Here is a 14,704-nt window from a genome sequence, read left to right as displayed (position 1 = left end):
TTCATGGGTAACACATGGGAGTGTTACCACTGCACTTTCTGCCTGAGGGCTTTGCTTAATTCAGCATTGCCCTGGGATAAGCAGCACCAGGAGATGTGGCTGCTTATTATGATTCCGGCTAGGCCCATTCAGGGAGGAAAGGCCGAAAGCAGCCACTTGATTTCCAATGTCCCAGTGGTGCTGGCTACCTCAGTGGCAGGTGCCCAGGGGGTTCAAAGCCCTTTGGTCTGCTGGGAATTCAATAGTAATGAAAAATGCACACACTCCCCTGTAGGTTCAGACACAACTGTGGTTTTTGTGGGGGAAAGCACTTGGGGGCCAGCTGCCCCCACACAACATGTTTCAGGGGTGGTAGCAGGGACCAATTTGTGGGGAACAGGAAGGGTGGCGGCTCCTGTTCCTCCCAAGGGGGCAGGGCTGGAAAAGGGGCCAGTCCAATCAGGCTCACAGTGCTGCATGAACTGTTGTATGATCTTCCCAACAGGGAGCACACCGAGTATCTGTTATCAGGGTTTTCAGTTGATTTTAGAATCCCATGTCAGTTCCCCAGGGTGCATAGTTTTGCCCATAACTTGAAGTTTGTTCAAGGGATGGAGGAGGTAGTGGCAAGGAAGATAGCAAAAGATGTGGCACTCAGTCGGGTTCTTGGCCCACTTGCAGACCTGCTTCTTCCCACACTTCGGGTTTCTCCTTTGGGGGTAGTGCCCCAAAAGGCCCCCGGGAAATATAGGCTGATCCATCACTTATCCTATCCTCGAAGTAGCTCTGTTAATGACGGTATTCCACCCAAGCTCTGCTCGGTCTGGTATACCTCATTTGCCGAGGCGGTAGCCATGGTGCGTGCATGTGGCCGGGGCGCACTTCTGGCTAAGTATGATACGAGTCTGTCTTATGGCTACTGCCAGTCCACCCTGATGATTTTGACCTTTGGGGGTTTGCGTTTACTGGAAGTTATTATGTTGATAGGGCTTTGCCTATGGGGTGCTCTGTATCTTCTGCTGCCTATGAATAATTCAGCTCCATGTTGGAGTGGGCAGTTTGGTGCAGGGTGGAGCTTCATTCTTCAGCTCATTATTTAAATGATTTTCTTTTTTCGGGCAGGGTGGCCATCAACCAGTGTGCCCATCTACTCCGTAGTTTCATGGCCATGTGTAGTGCGTTAGGTGTCCCCTTGGCCAGGGACAAGACTGAAGCCCCAACCACTAGGTTAACATTTTGGGGCATTAAGCTAGACACCCAGGTAGAATGCTCGCGACTCCCTGCAGAAAAGCTCGGGACTTTGCAGAGCCTCCTTAATGACTGCGTGTGTGCCAAGAAAGTTACCCTACATCAGCTGCAGAGCCTGCTCAGCCATCTCAATTTCGCCTGTCGGGTAGTCACCCCTGGCCAGGCTTTTTTGAGGCATCTTTGTGATGCCACTATTGGGGTTACGGAACAGCACTTTCACATCAGGGTAAACGCCCCAATGTGGGAGGACATTAGGCTCTGGTCGTCCTTCCTGGACTCATTTAACAGTGTGTCCTTCTGGCGAAGCACCCAGTTTGTGGAGGCCGACTTGCAAGTGCAGACTGATGTGACTGGCGGCCTCGGCTTTGGGTTATACTTCTGGGGGCACTGGTGCGCTGAGCGCTGGCCAGCCAAGTGGGTTTGGCAGTGTGTCACCAGGGACCTTAACTTCTTGGAATTTTTCCCCATCGTAGTCGCAGACCACATTTGGGCTGACCTCTTTAGGGACTCATCGGTGAGGTTCTGGTGTGACAACGTGGCCACCATCCACATCATCAATAACCAGACTTCTAGGTCTTCCCAAGTTATGGGGCTGATTTTCCCCATCGTAGTCGCAGACCACATTTGGGCTGACCTCTTTAGGGACTCATCGGTGAGGTTCTGGTGTGACAACGTGGCCACCATCCACATCATCAATAACCAGACTTCTAGGTCTTCCCAAGTTATGGGGCTGATTTGAGCCTTCGTGCTGGCCTGCCTGCACAGTAACATATTATACGTGGCTTGTCATGTGCCTAGGGTTCAGAATGGGATTGCAGATGCCCTGTCTTGTTTTCAGGTGCAATGTTTTCATCAGCTGGCCCCGGAAGCAGCACTGCAGCCCAACCGGATGCCTGAGTGGCTGTGGAGTCTTGGTGCCTAGAGGCCAGTAGAGCAATTGGGGCCTCATTGGCACCGGGCACCCGTGTTGCATATGAAAAAAAAGTCAGGGCTTTCCAGCATTTTAGGTCCCAGGTAGGAGTTGGTCAGGGGTGGCCTGCACCAATACCTGGTGTACCTGCAGTCACAGTGACTGGCAGTTAGCACCATGCAGGATTCCTCAAGTGATTTCAGAGTTAGATGCATGCTGGAGGGTTGGGCTAGGGAAGTGCTGGTGCCACCCGACCAGCGCTTGCCAATCACGCCTGAAGTCTTGCAAAATGCAATTGGGCGGTATGACTCAGTGTGCTCTTCGTCCTATGGGTCTGCCTTGTTCCGTAGGGCTGCCCTGGTGGCCTCCTCTGGAGCTTTTTGAGCAGGTGAGCTGTTTCCCAAAGGAAACTTCTCTGGCAGAATGGTTCCGTGGAGTGACATGGCACTTAAGGCTGATTCTGTGGAGCTTAAGTTGCGCTTCTACAAGATGGACCAGAGGAGCAGAGGGCATCTGGTCACCCTCCATAGGTCTGACAATCCTGTGCTATGCCCTGTGCAGGACTTGGAGTGCTTCATAACCGTGCAGGGGGCTGTTAGCAGGTGCCTTTTTGTGCACGCAGATGGGTGCCAACTATCCTAATTTCAATTCTGGGCAGTGATGAAGAAGGCATTAGTAGCTGCTGGGGTGGCTATGTTGTGCCTGTCGCTTCACTCCTTTAGGATTGGCGCTGCATCAGCAGCTTCTAAGTTGAGTTACCCGGGGACGGCCATACAGAGGCTTGGATGGTGGCGGTCTGGGGTATATTGTAGGTATGTGCGCTGTGGGCATCAACGGCAATCCCCAGTTCCCTTTCCTTCCTTGCAGAATTGAAGTTGCTGGCTGAGTGTGCTAGAGTCCTCATCGTGGGGCACTCGTGTTTTGGATGTTCAAGTGGGCACATGGTGCTGAACCAGGAACGCGGCTGGAACTGGGGCGTTGGGCCTCGGTTATGTGGCTTGGCTGGTGGGGCATGTTATTTGCCCAATTTTTGTCTTTACACCTGGAATTTTGGGGGGATAATCTGCCACTGGATATCCTGGTGGTACACTTAGGGGGAAATGATCTGGTGAGTCAGTCAAGGCTCTCTCTCATTCACAAGGTGCGTGCTGACCTTGGGGTACTGCAAACGTGGTTCCTGGACCTCATTATCATGTGGTCAGCCATTGTCCAGCGTAGGGTATGGAAAGGTGTTCATAAGCCGGGTAAGACTGAGAAAGCCAGAAGAAAGGTTAATGCAGCTTTGACCCAGTTCTTGGCTTCAGTGGGTGGGGGCTGCTTGCCTCATACAGATATATATTGTTTTCCCAGCCTAGCCTCTACAAAAGTGACAGCATACACCTTTCCCCAGAAGGTATGAAGATATTTTTGGAGGACTTACAGCTGGTATTGGATGTGATACTTCGTGGCTGGTGGGAGGTGCGGGGTGTTAAGCTAGGCTAACACCCATTGTGGCAGGCATAGTGCAGTGAGGAACAACAGCTAAGTCTTGGTGAACACCTTAGGTAAGTGTTTGGCATCATGAAAGGCTGTCAGATCCTATGAGGCTTGGCAGATCAGGGATGCTGGCTTACCCCATCTACTCTGTTGAATGACATCCTTCCGAAAGGCTAAGCAGCTTTGGCTGTGGGTGGCGGGGGGGGGGGATGCAGCCAACAACCGAGACCTGACCTTAGGTTGGCTAAGATGGGCAGCCTCCTCTTTAGGGCTATGGGGCTGCCTGGAGCCAAGGTGTTATCGCCCATGTCAACTAGGCTAAAGCGGCCACTTGAGTGGCCGGCCATTTAGGAACCGCACTGTTGGGAGTGGAGCGCCTATCCCAGTTTATGTTCTCTTACAGTTACATTTCAATAAACTGTGGCCCTTATTTACCAAACTAACTTATGTCTCCTTGTGGTGTGGGCACAAAAACATTTTGCATGTGCAATGGGGGAGGAGAGGTTTTTGTCAAACTCTTCTTTCTGCAGCTCTCTTTGTCTCCTGAAAATATAGCCGTGCGGATTCCACCACACTAAGGAACTTATTTTAAGGAGACACAGTGACCTGCAAAGGAAAAAGGATGTCAGCAAAGATCTCTCTTCTCCATTGCATGTGCAAAATGGTTTCCAATGTACACACCATTAGTCTTGCTGTCAGTCACTATTTGGTTTCTTTATTGGAAATCCCCTAAAGTTCATCAAATACTGGAAGGGTTGAGGAATGTTTTGGACTTAGCTGAGATGCGAGAAATGAATTTCATTCATCATACTGAGAGAAAGATGTTATATGGTTGGTAACTTTGTGGACAAATGCAAGTCCACTGGTAAATTATTGGAACTATTTCCATGAAAGTATTTTTTTCTGGTATTTACAACTCTGTAACAGATCTAGAAAGAGAAAAACAAAACCAAAGCTGCTATATTTATCCAGGTAAGATAAACCTATAAACCTATGACTTACTAAATCTTTTAGATGGAAGTTTTATGAAAATAATATCAAAGTTTTTCTAGGCACTGTAATATAGTTGTTCTGGGATATGTATTGCTACATATCCATTTCTGAACAGGTACACATGATGGCTAACCCAATGAAACATGAGTCGATTCTGGTAACATGTCCAAAGGTTTCATTTCTGTATCCTAGCTAAATTCTACATGTGGATGTAGATCTGTTTTTCTGCCTATTTTAATTTCAGGTCATCAAAGATTGGGGGTATATACATAGAGATGTATATATATGGAGATGTCAGAGGATGAGGAATGAAGGAGAGTGAATGTGAAAACCAGGAATAAGGTAACTTCCAGACACACAGTTCAATACAGCTGATCTGTTAGTTCATAATGTTCCATCACACTTCAGTTATCAAGAAATAACCCCGGATGCAGATGGAAGCTGCTTTAGTTCTTAATGGCTGGATTCATCAGGGACAAAAACAAATTTAGTGCTCTGTCATAATGATATCATTGAATTCCATCCTTCAACTTTTTTTGAATTGCTATTATTCATTTCTATGGAGGAAAGTAAAGCATAGCATGCAGAGGAAGATAGAAGGAGACAGAGAGTTGTGAGGGTCAAAGGTGGAAGAACCCTTAGAATTCTTCAGAAGAGGTGGAACAGGAAGATGTTTCTCATTGCCCACATGGATTTTAAGGTTGAATCACATGACATGGGTTGGATAGGTGTGGGAGTGAGGGGATAGGAGGGGAAAGGGTGAAATCCTTCTCTGCCAAACACCACTCACCCCACTCTTGAAAATACAACCCACCAGCCAGCCATGTCTTGTGGCCTGCCAAGATCTCAGCAAGCATGACCCCCATTTTTTCAGTCTCAGGCAGCAAAAGCATTTGTCAAATTCCTGAGCAACTATTAATATGGATAGTAGACTCTGATCACTGTGGAGGAGGGCTGATGTCACAGTTGGCTCCAAGGATTGCTCCACGACTATCTTTGGATTCAAATAGTTCCTTTGTGAATGCAGCAATGGTGCAAATCAGTCAATTCACTCCACCACTGAAGCTATTCTCACGACCAGCAAAAACAGGGCTTGAGGTCTGAAGGTGGGGTTAGCACTACCGTGTGGAACCTCGGCAAACTCCCAAACAGGGCTCTGTCAAAAGAGGGTCACCCAGTTCCCAGCCCCGCCTCTAAAACCAGGTTCAGCAAGCAGGGGAGGTTGCTACCCCCTCCCAGTGCCCGTGTGGAGCCACGGAACGCTGTGGAACGTTGCTTGAGGCTCCCTCCCCCGGGATATCATAGAGCCTGGATAACAGAGTGGACTGCAAAGCACAGCAGAAGTTTGTTTGGGAAAAGCCTGTCCAGCAAACAGCACTGAGCTTCCTTAAAGTGGCAGGCACCTTGCAAATGAGCCCAAGGGAAAATATGAACATAGGAAGCTGCCTTCCACTGAGTCAGACCATTAGTCCATCCAGCTTAGTACTGTCTTAGTCCTGTCGACACAGACTGGCAGTGGCTTCCTGAGGCTCTCAGGCGGGATTCCTGCTCAGTCCGACCTGGAGATGCCAGGCAGGGAGCTCAAATCCTTCTTCCTATAGCAGCCCTATCCCCTAAGGGGAATAGTTGCACAGACACATGTCATACTATTCATTCATTTTACATTTTACTAGCTGACCCTGCACAGAGCATCTGTGTGGACTTGCACTAAGCATGTGGCATTGCACCCCCACAATGCTCTCGCTCGCTCTCGACACCCCCGCTTGCCCCCCGCAAGTCTCTCCCCCCCCAGAGGCGTAACTAGGGAAAACGGCGCCCGGGGCAAGCACTGAAATTGTGCCCCCCCGCCGCGCCCCCCGCCACCCCCTTAGCTAAGCAGGGTCCACCCTGGTTTGCATTTGAATGGGAGACGAAGTGTGAGCACTGGAAGATATTGCCCTCAGGAGATGGAGCCACTCTGGGAAGAGCATCTAGGTCCCAAGTTCCCTCCATGGCAGCATCTCCAAGATAGGGCTGCAAGAGACTCATGCCTGCAACCTTGGAGAAGCCGCTGCCAGACTGGGTAGACAATACTGAGCTAGATAGACCAATGGTCTGACTCAGTATATGACAGCTTCCTATGTTCCTAAATACTACTGCAGCATACACACAAGACACCTGTCCCATCCTGACACTCAGCCAACTTCCATAATCAAGACCCTACACACACACCACAACTGCCTACTCCTAGATTTACAAGGAATACAAGCCACACCTAATGGCACAGCAGGGAAGTAACTTGCCTAGGGAGCAAAAGGTTGCGGGTTCGAATTGAAACACCTATATCGGGCAGCAGTGATATATGAAGATACTGAAAGGCAACATTCCATACTACGTGGAAGGAGGCAATGGTAAACTGCTCCTGTATTCTACCAAAGAAAACCACAGGGTTCTGTGGGTGCCAGGAGTCAAAACCAACTTGATAGCACAACAAGCCACACCAGGGCTACCAACTTTCCAATAAGCCTCTGTAGCTGGTTGGGAGTGGAGGCAGAGATAATGCAGTACTCATCACAGGAACTATACAATAGGTATTCAATAGCTATATCAAAAAGGTACACATACATAAAAGGTACAAAGGTACTGCAGTAAGGTCAGCCACACTACTGGGAGTTCAATTTGGCTTTTCACTATTTTCTTTCCAATTTACTGGCTGACACACTACAGAAACTTGAAAACCCATTTTGAGCAGAGACCATCACAGTCACGAGACAGAAAAAATGGACCTATGGCAATGACAGCAGTACAGTGCACATTCTGTACTCTGGAAAGCTCTCGTTTGAACACAGCTTGAATTGATTTCCCAGCTCGTCTGTTTCAGAGGGCCACACTAGATACAACGATGGCAAACCTGTGTCTCGCACAACTGGGGTGCAACCAGTGCACTATAAGTGCTTGGGGCAGGGCAGTGATAGGGAAATCCAACTTGAACTACCTATTGGGAAGTCACAGGAAGAGCCTGCCCATCCCAAGGCAAAACAGGATGAAAATAACTCCAAATGCTTTCAAGATCTGGACTGGGGACGAGAAGTCCAACCTAAAACCCCAAAGAGGACTGAGCCATGATTTGTTTATTTCCCCCCTGGCAGGTATTTATTAAACCTCAATGATTTATTTTGAAGGAAGTGATTGAACACAACGAATACACACGTTTTAAGAAGAACTCACTTCTCAGGAAACAGCCTCTCCCTCTCTCAGCGGAGCTCCCAAGATAACAAGGCTTCACGTCCTCAGACCAAAAGCGGTCACTCCCCACTCTTAGCCACATGCCCCTCCCTTTTTGAATGCTCGAGGAATCAGCCTCCCGTGCCTTAGCCACAGAAACAAATGCATTGGTTGGAGCAACGCTGCCTGGAGGGGGAAAAAATCCCCCTCTCCGCTCCATCCCCCCACCCCTCTTTGTCGTTCATTCTCCTTTTTATTTTATTTTATTCCCTCAGGATACAGCCTGAGAGACCAAAGTCAGTGAAATCAGGCAGTTCAACACACGGGGGGGGGGGGAGTGGAGAAACTGCGAGGGGAGAGTTTTAAAATAAACTTTCCCCTTCCCTCCCTTTGTTAATGAAATTGCTGCCGGGATAAGCAGCAACTCAGCAGGCGTGCTGCCTGGTGGTGCCTGCTCTGCTCCGCTCGTCAGAAGGGGAAGGCTCCTTGTGAGTGCCCGATTCTCGGTGTCTCTCTCACTCTCTGTGACTGCCCTGCCCACTCAAGGTGGGTGTTTTTTTTTAATGGTGGGTTTACAAATAGGCACAGAGAGCGGGAGAGCAGCAAGACAATGTTGGGCTCATCAGCAGGGTGAGGCGGCAGATCCAAGCGCCCCAAAGGGGAAAGACTCTCCAGTCTCTCTGCCACCCACTTGCTTATTTGTTCTTGGATTGCTACAAGCTTAGCCCAGCCCGCATTACCTTCAAGGAATCCACATTAAGGGACTTCTGAGTCTTCATAGAGTAAGCCCTGTGAACACAAGGACTTTCCTTCTAAGTAAACTTGCATAAGACTGAGCTATAAGAGACAATCTCCCCCCACTGACTTCAAAAGAAAACCCGCTTCAGAGTCGATGCTGCCTCTTTCCTTTCCTAGTCATTCAATTGTTTTCTAATCCATTCTAATTCACTGGAGAGCAGTTTACTTACTTTTTGTTGGGACTTGGGGGGAGTAAGAGAATGCTGGGCAGGCAGTAAAATTATTGCCCTTTTGGCTCGAGGGCAAAAACAGAAACAGTTGGGAACAACAATGAAAACGGCAGCACAGCACATGAAGCTCACGTGCCCCAGAAGTTGCTGCTACATAGTCGCTCACTCTCTCTCAGTCTCCTGCCTCAACCCACGTGGTCAGGTTGTGGGCATGCTCGCCGGCCCTCCACCCCGCCCAGACTCGGAGTGCTCCCGTGTGTGCTGCTGCTGCGCCTATGCGAGTGGAGGGGGTGCTGCCGGAGCCGGAGAGGAGATGCCATGCCAGCCATGGGCAGCAGCGGTGAGCAGCGAGCTGCCCGGCAGTGCCCGAGGGCAATTTTTTAAAAAAATTAATTAAAAAAATAATAATAATAATTTGGGGGTCGTGGGGGGCATGGAATTGTGCACCCCTTCAAGTGGCGCCTGGGGCACGTGCCCCCTGCCCCCTATAGCTACGCCTTTGCCCCCCCCCGCAAGTCTCGTGCTCTCTGTCCTCCGTCTTTCTATCTCTGTCTCGCAGTCCTTGCTTCCCCCTGCCACTGCCAGGGACTGTCCCCTGCTCGCCTGACAGCCTCCAAGCTCCCTGCCGCCCGCAGCCCTCAGAGCCAACTGTCCAGCTCCCGAAGCTGCCCCCAGCCCCGCAGGGCGCATGGGCCGTCTAGAAGACTTAATAATATAGAATATCCCACTCTTCCTCCAAGGAGCCCAGAGCGCTGTACTACATACTCAAGTTCCTCCTCACAACAACCCTGTGAAGTAGGTCAGGCTGAGAGAGAAGTGACTGGCCCAGAGTCACCCAGAACGTATCATGGGTGAATGGGGATTTTTGTGCTCCTTCCTGTCCCCTGCAAGTCACTGGACAAGAGCAGGAGTGTCCCTGCCCTTGCCTGAAGCGTGGTGTAGTGGTTAGAGTGCTGGACTAGGACTGGGGAGACCCGAGTTCAGATCCCCAGCACCCTTGCTGTATACAGGCAGAAACTGCACAGGTGATGGGGCTGCTGCTCTCCCCTTCCTGGTGCCTGTGGGGGTGGGGAGGGAGTGTTGCTGCTGTAGCTGCTGCTGCTGGGAGCCAGTTCAAAGGGAATTGGGCTAGAGATGTGCTCAGCAGAGGTGCTGAGGGAGCAGCCCAAGAATCAAGTCCCTGCCCCACTCAGAATCCAGGGAAAGGCAGGGTAGGGAGCAGCAATCTTGCCAACGCTCTCCTCCTTTGCAAGCAGACGGCGGCTGCTCTGGGTGGGTCCGACAACGTCTCCAACAGGCAGGGAGCGGGTGGGATGGCTGGCTGACCTTCCTGCAGGCAGGGGAGCCCCTTCTCAAAGCACAACGGGCCCGCCGCACATCTCACCTCCAGGGACTCCCAGAGGTTCGGCCCGCTGTCACACTCGCTTCCAGGCTGGGCCATGGCGGTGGCAACAGAACTGGCCACTGCTAACCAGGGCTGTTCTGCGGCACCCCGCTGAAGGATGGGGCTCTCCTTCCTGGGCATGCTCCTGCCCTCACACCTCGCAGCTGTGCGAGAGGGAGCCCTTCGCACCGTGCGAGGGGATGTTGAAATGCGCTCCATGCAGGGAGTGTGTGGGGCCCTCGAACATGCGGGGCCATAGCACATGGCCAGTGGAAGGGGTGGGTGGGTGGATGGATATTCAGCATCAGCATCACCCACCCACCGCTGAGCCAAACTGCTGAACTTTGCAAATATTCTAGCCACCATGTGTGTGGGGGGGTGGAGGGCTAGAGCCGGCTCCCGTGGTGGTGGTGGTGGTGGTGGTGGTGGGGTGGTGGAACAGGAGTGACCGCTGGACTGACAGACTGTCCATGCAAGGGTCACGGGGGCGGAGGGTCAGCTCAGCAGCCTCTCTTGGTCTGCCCACACTGCCCCGGTGGGGGGGGGGCAGTGTGCACATGGTGACTGGGATACTTGCAAAGTGTTTTGGCCTCATGGTGGCAATGGCAGCGGTGGCGGGGGGCTTGCGGTGGCCGCAGGGGGTTCAGCGGTGGGCAGAGCAGTTCCTACACCCACTCGCCTGGTAACGTGAGTGGCCTCTGTGCATGCGCAGAGGACCAAAATGGGTTGCAGATTGACTTCCCTGTTATTTGGGAGGCTGCCAGGGAGTGGCAGTGGCAGATTGATGGGGAGGCAGAGTCGCCACTTGGCTACGGCAGCAGTGGGGGGGGAAAGGGGGGTTCTTAGCATCTACACACACTATACAGTGGGATGGGGGGGTGGCACGGAGGCCACAGCTGCGGGGAGGGTGAGGGTGCGGGGCAGGTTCCCCCTTCTGCCTTCCCAAGCCATGCTGTTGTACGGTGGGATGGGGCGATGGGGGCTGCCACAGCAAGAGTGAACGGGGTGGTGGCACATGTGGCAAGGAGGGCAGGTGCACACTCCCCATTGCCTGCTTGTCTACCCGTCCACTGCGATCAGGGGGGCAACTGGACAGGGGTGGTAGGAGACACATCTCATCGCCCTTGCCACCAGCTTAGTGCCTGGGCTAGTTGTGGGGCATCTGGCAGCTGCTCTCACTGGCATCTGGCCACTGCTCCAGTAGGCACCTGCTGTGTCCCTCCTGGATCTGGGGTGTGTATTGGGGTTTGTGTGTGTTCATGTTGGCTTTTCCTCTGCTGGCAGCGGCAGCTGCAGAGACTCTCTTCTCTCTCCTGCCTTGTTGTGAGCAGGGTGTTTTGGGCACAGGGACGGTGTTCAATGCCTTTGACAGTGCTGCAGTTGCCAGGAAAGGGTTAGCTGAGGCTACCAATCAGGGGGCAGCAAAGCAGGACTGCAGCTTGGAGCCCTCTGGTCTCTTTGGGTCACGTGCTTGCCCTGTCCACTCATGGGGTGCCATTGCCATGGGCAGGGCTGGAGGACCAACAATGCTAGCAACGGCTGGAGAACCTTAAAAAGTTAATCGTCTGTCACTCACACTCCCTGTCGGGTTTGAAGCATGTGCCCGTCTGTTTGCTATGAGGTAAAAACAGAGTTCTATCTGCTTTCAGGAGGTAACCCTGTTTTCTGCTCGTCTGAATAGCTTCACTGTCTTTCCACTGGGTCCAATGATTACCGCTGGGAAAATATATTGGCACATAGGCATCAGAGAGAGCCTATTGGCCTGTGGAAGCAGGGAGAGGTCACTGAAGACCTTGGCAGTGCCTATTATTTGCTCTCAGCCTCCGGGGGAAGGAGCCAGGGAGTTGCTGCTGAAGGCTTTGGCCTCCTCTTTGCTCCTCTCTCCGAGGATAGGAGTGGGAAGAACTTACCACCAAAGGTTGGGCTCGGTGACCAACATGCTTTGGGATGGGGTGCAGCCTTGCCTTGGGGTCAACACAATCTAGTAGTGGCCCTTACTTGGAGCATTATATAATAATAAATAAGTGTGAGCCAGTAAGAATTAAAACAAACAAACTTTTAGCTGCTGCAATAAAACCTCATGTCATGATGTCTGGAGTTTGAAAAGTCTCCATCAAAAAAAGCATCTCGTTCCAGTAGCTATGAGACTTCTAAAATTTCCAGGCACCTGGGAGGCAGTTCACAAAAGGCAAAGTGCTACAAAGAGAAAGTAGGACTCAAACACCTTGTCATTTAAACTTCCGAGATATTTGTCCATATTTTCTTCTTTCTTTTGTAGAAAAGCCTCTTTGGCCGTAGCCAATTGCTCTAGGCAATGTGTTTTTAGCATTTTCCTCCTTCAGAAATGTCAAGCACCATGAAATGAATGACCGTCAGGGGGTGAGGGGGGAAAAAAGGAGAGAATGGGTATAAGCTCCTCTATGCAACCTTTAGAGCATTTTTAAGAATCACTGTAGAAATCACCTATATGAGGAGCAAATCCCAAACCTGAAATGCCACTTGTGTTTGCCCTTCTGCAGTGAGAGAATACCAAAGCAAGAGAGGAAGGAACAGTCCCAAAATATGCTCAGCCTAGCATTGTTAGTCAATGCTGCTATTTACCATTGACAATCTGAAAACTAAACAACCACAGAAACACAGCTTTGAATCTCAGTGACCACTTTATCTTATTTGAAGATAAAGTTCATCTTTATTTCCACCATGGAAGAAGAAAGACTCAAATTTTAAACGCTGCTTTTCTTGCCTTAAAAAAAAAAAAACTGAGTAGGAAGCAGGATCCCAAACGTTGCTTCCAAAGGAAATGATGCATAAATAGTGGGGTGGGTGGGTGGCTGCGCATGCATACAGCCTTGCAGCGCCTTGTCACGACTTTCTGCTGTTTTTATGAAGGTTTTCCAGTTTGCACAAGCAAGGGTCCAGACTCTAAGACTCACACTGAGATAAAATACTGCAGTTTCAGTGCCAAGGGGAAAAACAACAACATATAGGGGCTATTCCCACGATCAGGCAAAATCGGGCTAGGGGAGCCCAGCCTGATTTTGCCTGATCGTGGGAGAAACAGAGCTTGCAGGCGAGCCTGGTGGCTCCCAGGCAGTTAACCTGCCTAAGTACCCCTCCCCAAAACCCGGGTTTGCAAAGTGAGTGCGCCACAAACCCATTTTTTTAAAATCGTGAGTAGCTACAGCGCGGCTCCATGGCATGGCTACTCATGAGGAGAACCCCAGAAGGGAGGCAAAAAGCCTCCTGAGGATCTCACCAGCATGCCCTGCGCGCTCGCACAAGGCATGCTGGAGCTTCTGGGGGCCAATTGGCCCCCACTTCCCCTAACCCCTGCTGGCTCTGTCACAGAGCCGGGAATCGTATGGGTGGCCAGCCCAGCCACCCAGGGCTCCCGCCCTGCTCGTGTGCAGGGAGAGCGGACTTAGCCCACTCTCCCAGCCCACTCTCCAAAATCAGGTCTCACTGGTCGTGAGACCCGGCTCATATATTTCCCTGCCACAGGGCCTTGTCAGTGTTGGTTCCTCAGCTCTAAAACACACCACTCTTCCCACCTTCAGGTACCCAGCTAAGACATTTTTACTTAAACATGTATTTGAAGCCTAATTTCTTTCACTGTCATTTCTTTCATGTGATTGGGCTAATGAAGCTGCCTTATATCAAGACAGACCACTGGTCCATCTACTCACTAAGGCTCTCCGTATGAGTGGTGTGGAGAGCCGGAATGGGTTTTGGTGGGGAGAGCGGGCTTGACCCGCTCTCCCCGCACATGAGCATCCAGCCCTCCCTGGCTGGCTAGATCGGCCACGCACACGATTACCAGCTCCGTGACGGAGCCGGTTGGGGCTGTGGGAATCAGGGGCCTCCCAGCTCCCAGAAGTCCCAGAATGCCCTGTGTGAGACCCCCAATGTCAGGAGGCTTGTTTTAGCATCCATATCTGGGGTCTCCTCATGAGTTGCCACAGCACGGAGCCACTCCATGGCAACTCAAGATCACAGAAACGGGGATAGCAGAGTGCTCGCTCTGCTAACTTTGTTTTAGGGGAGGGGTACTAGGCGGGCTAGTGCCACTGAACCACTGGGACCACCTGTGAGCCCAGTGGTTCTCACGACTGCTTGGAAGCCAACTGGGCTCCCTTAGCCTGCTTTCAAGCAGTCATGAGAATAGCCTCACTATATAGCCTACACTGAGGTGCTTCACACGACACGTGTGAAGTGCCTGAGGGGGTTCTGCGGGGGGGGTGTTCTGCAGGGGGTTCTGTTGAGGAGCTCCCTGCCTGCTTGTGTAGGAGCACCACATGTAGCCAGCCCGCTTGGAAGCAAGAGTTCAAGAAGAGTGAACTCACCCCCAAATAAGTGCTATACTTGCAGATGAGCAACTGCTCATAGGTGGGCATCTGGATCACCCACCCACACGACTGCCGGCTCCGTCACCAAGTCAGCAGGGGCTGCGGGGATCAGGGGCTGTGTGGCCCCCGGAAGTTCCAAGGTGCCCTGAGCAAGCAGTTTTTTACTCGGGCTACCAACAGGTAGGGCAGCACAAGG

The 14,704-nt window shown here is 51.4% G+C and overlaps 1 protein-coding gene across 7 annotated transcripts in view; it reads right to left on the bottom strand.

Moving 5' to 3' along the window:
* CNTN5 (contactin 5) overlaps positions 1 to 14,704 on the bottom strand; it is a 1,193,410-nt gene that overhangs the window by 655,657 nt on the left and 523,049 nt on the right. Inside the window, exon 1 of one of the 7 annotated variants that reach the window (XM_053307215.1) lies at positions 8,779 to 8,967. The exons of 4 other annotated variants lie outside the window; for them this stretch is intronic. The gene's annotated coding sequence lies outside the window, so the exon portion shown is untranslated. Of the gene's footprint in view, positions 1 to 7,795; positions 7,927 to 8,778; positions 8,968 to 14,704 lie in introns of those variants that run through there. 2 more of the 7 variants (XM_053307216.1, XM_053307218.1) reach the window with 2 other exon arrangements.

This window comes from Hemicordylus capensis, chromosome 3 (genome assembly GCF_027244095.1).
Source record: "Hemicordylus capensis ecotype Gifberg chromosome 3, rHemCap1.1.pri, whole genome shotgun sequence".
NCBI classification, from domain to species: domain Eukaryota; kingdom Metazoa; phylum Chordata; class Lepidosauria; order Squamata; family Cordylidae; genus Hemicordylus; species Hemicordylus capensis.
Note: the sequence above shows the minus strand (reverse complement) of the source record. Positions and strands in the feature narration are given on the sequence as shown.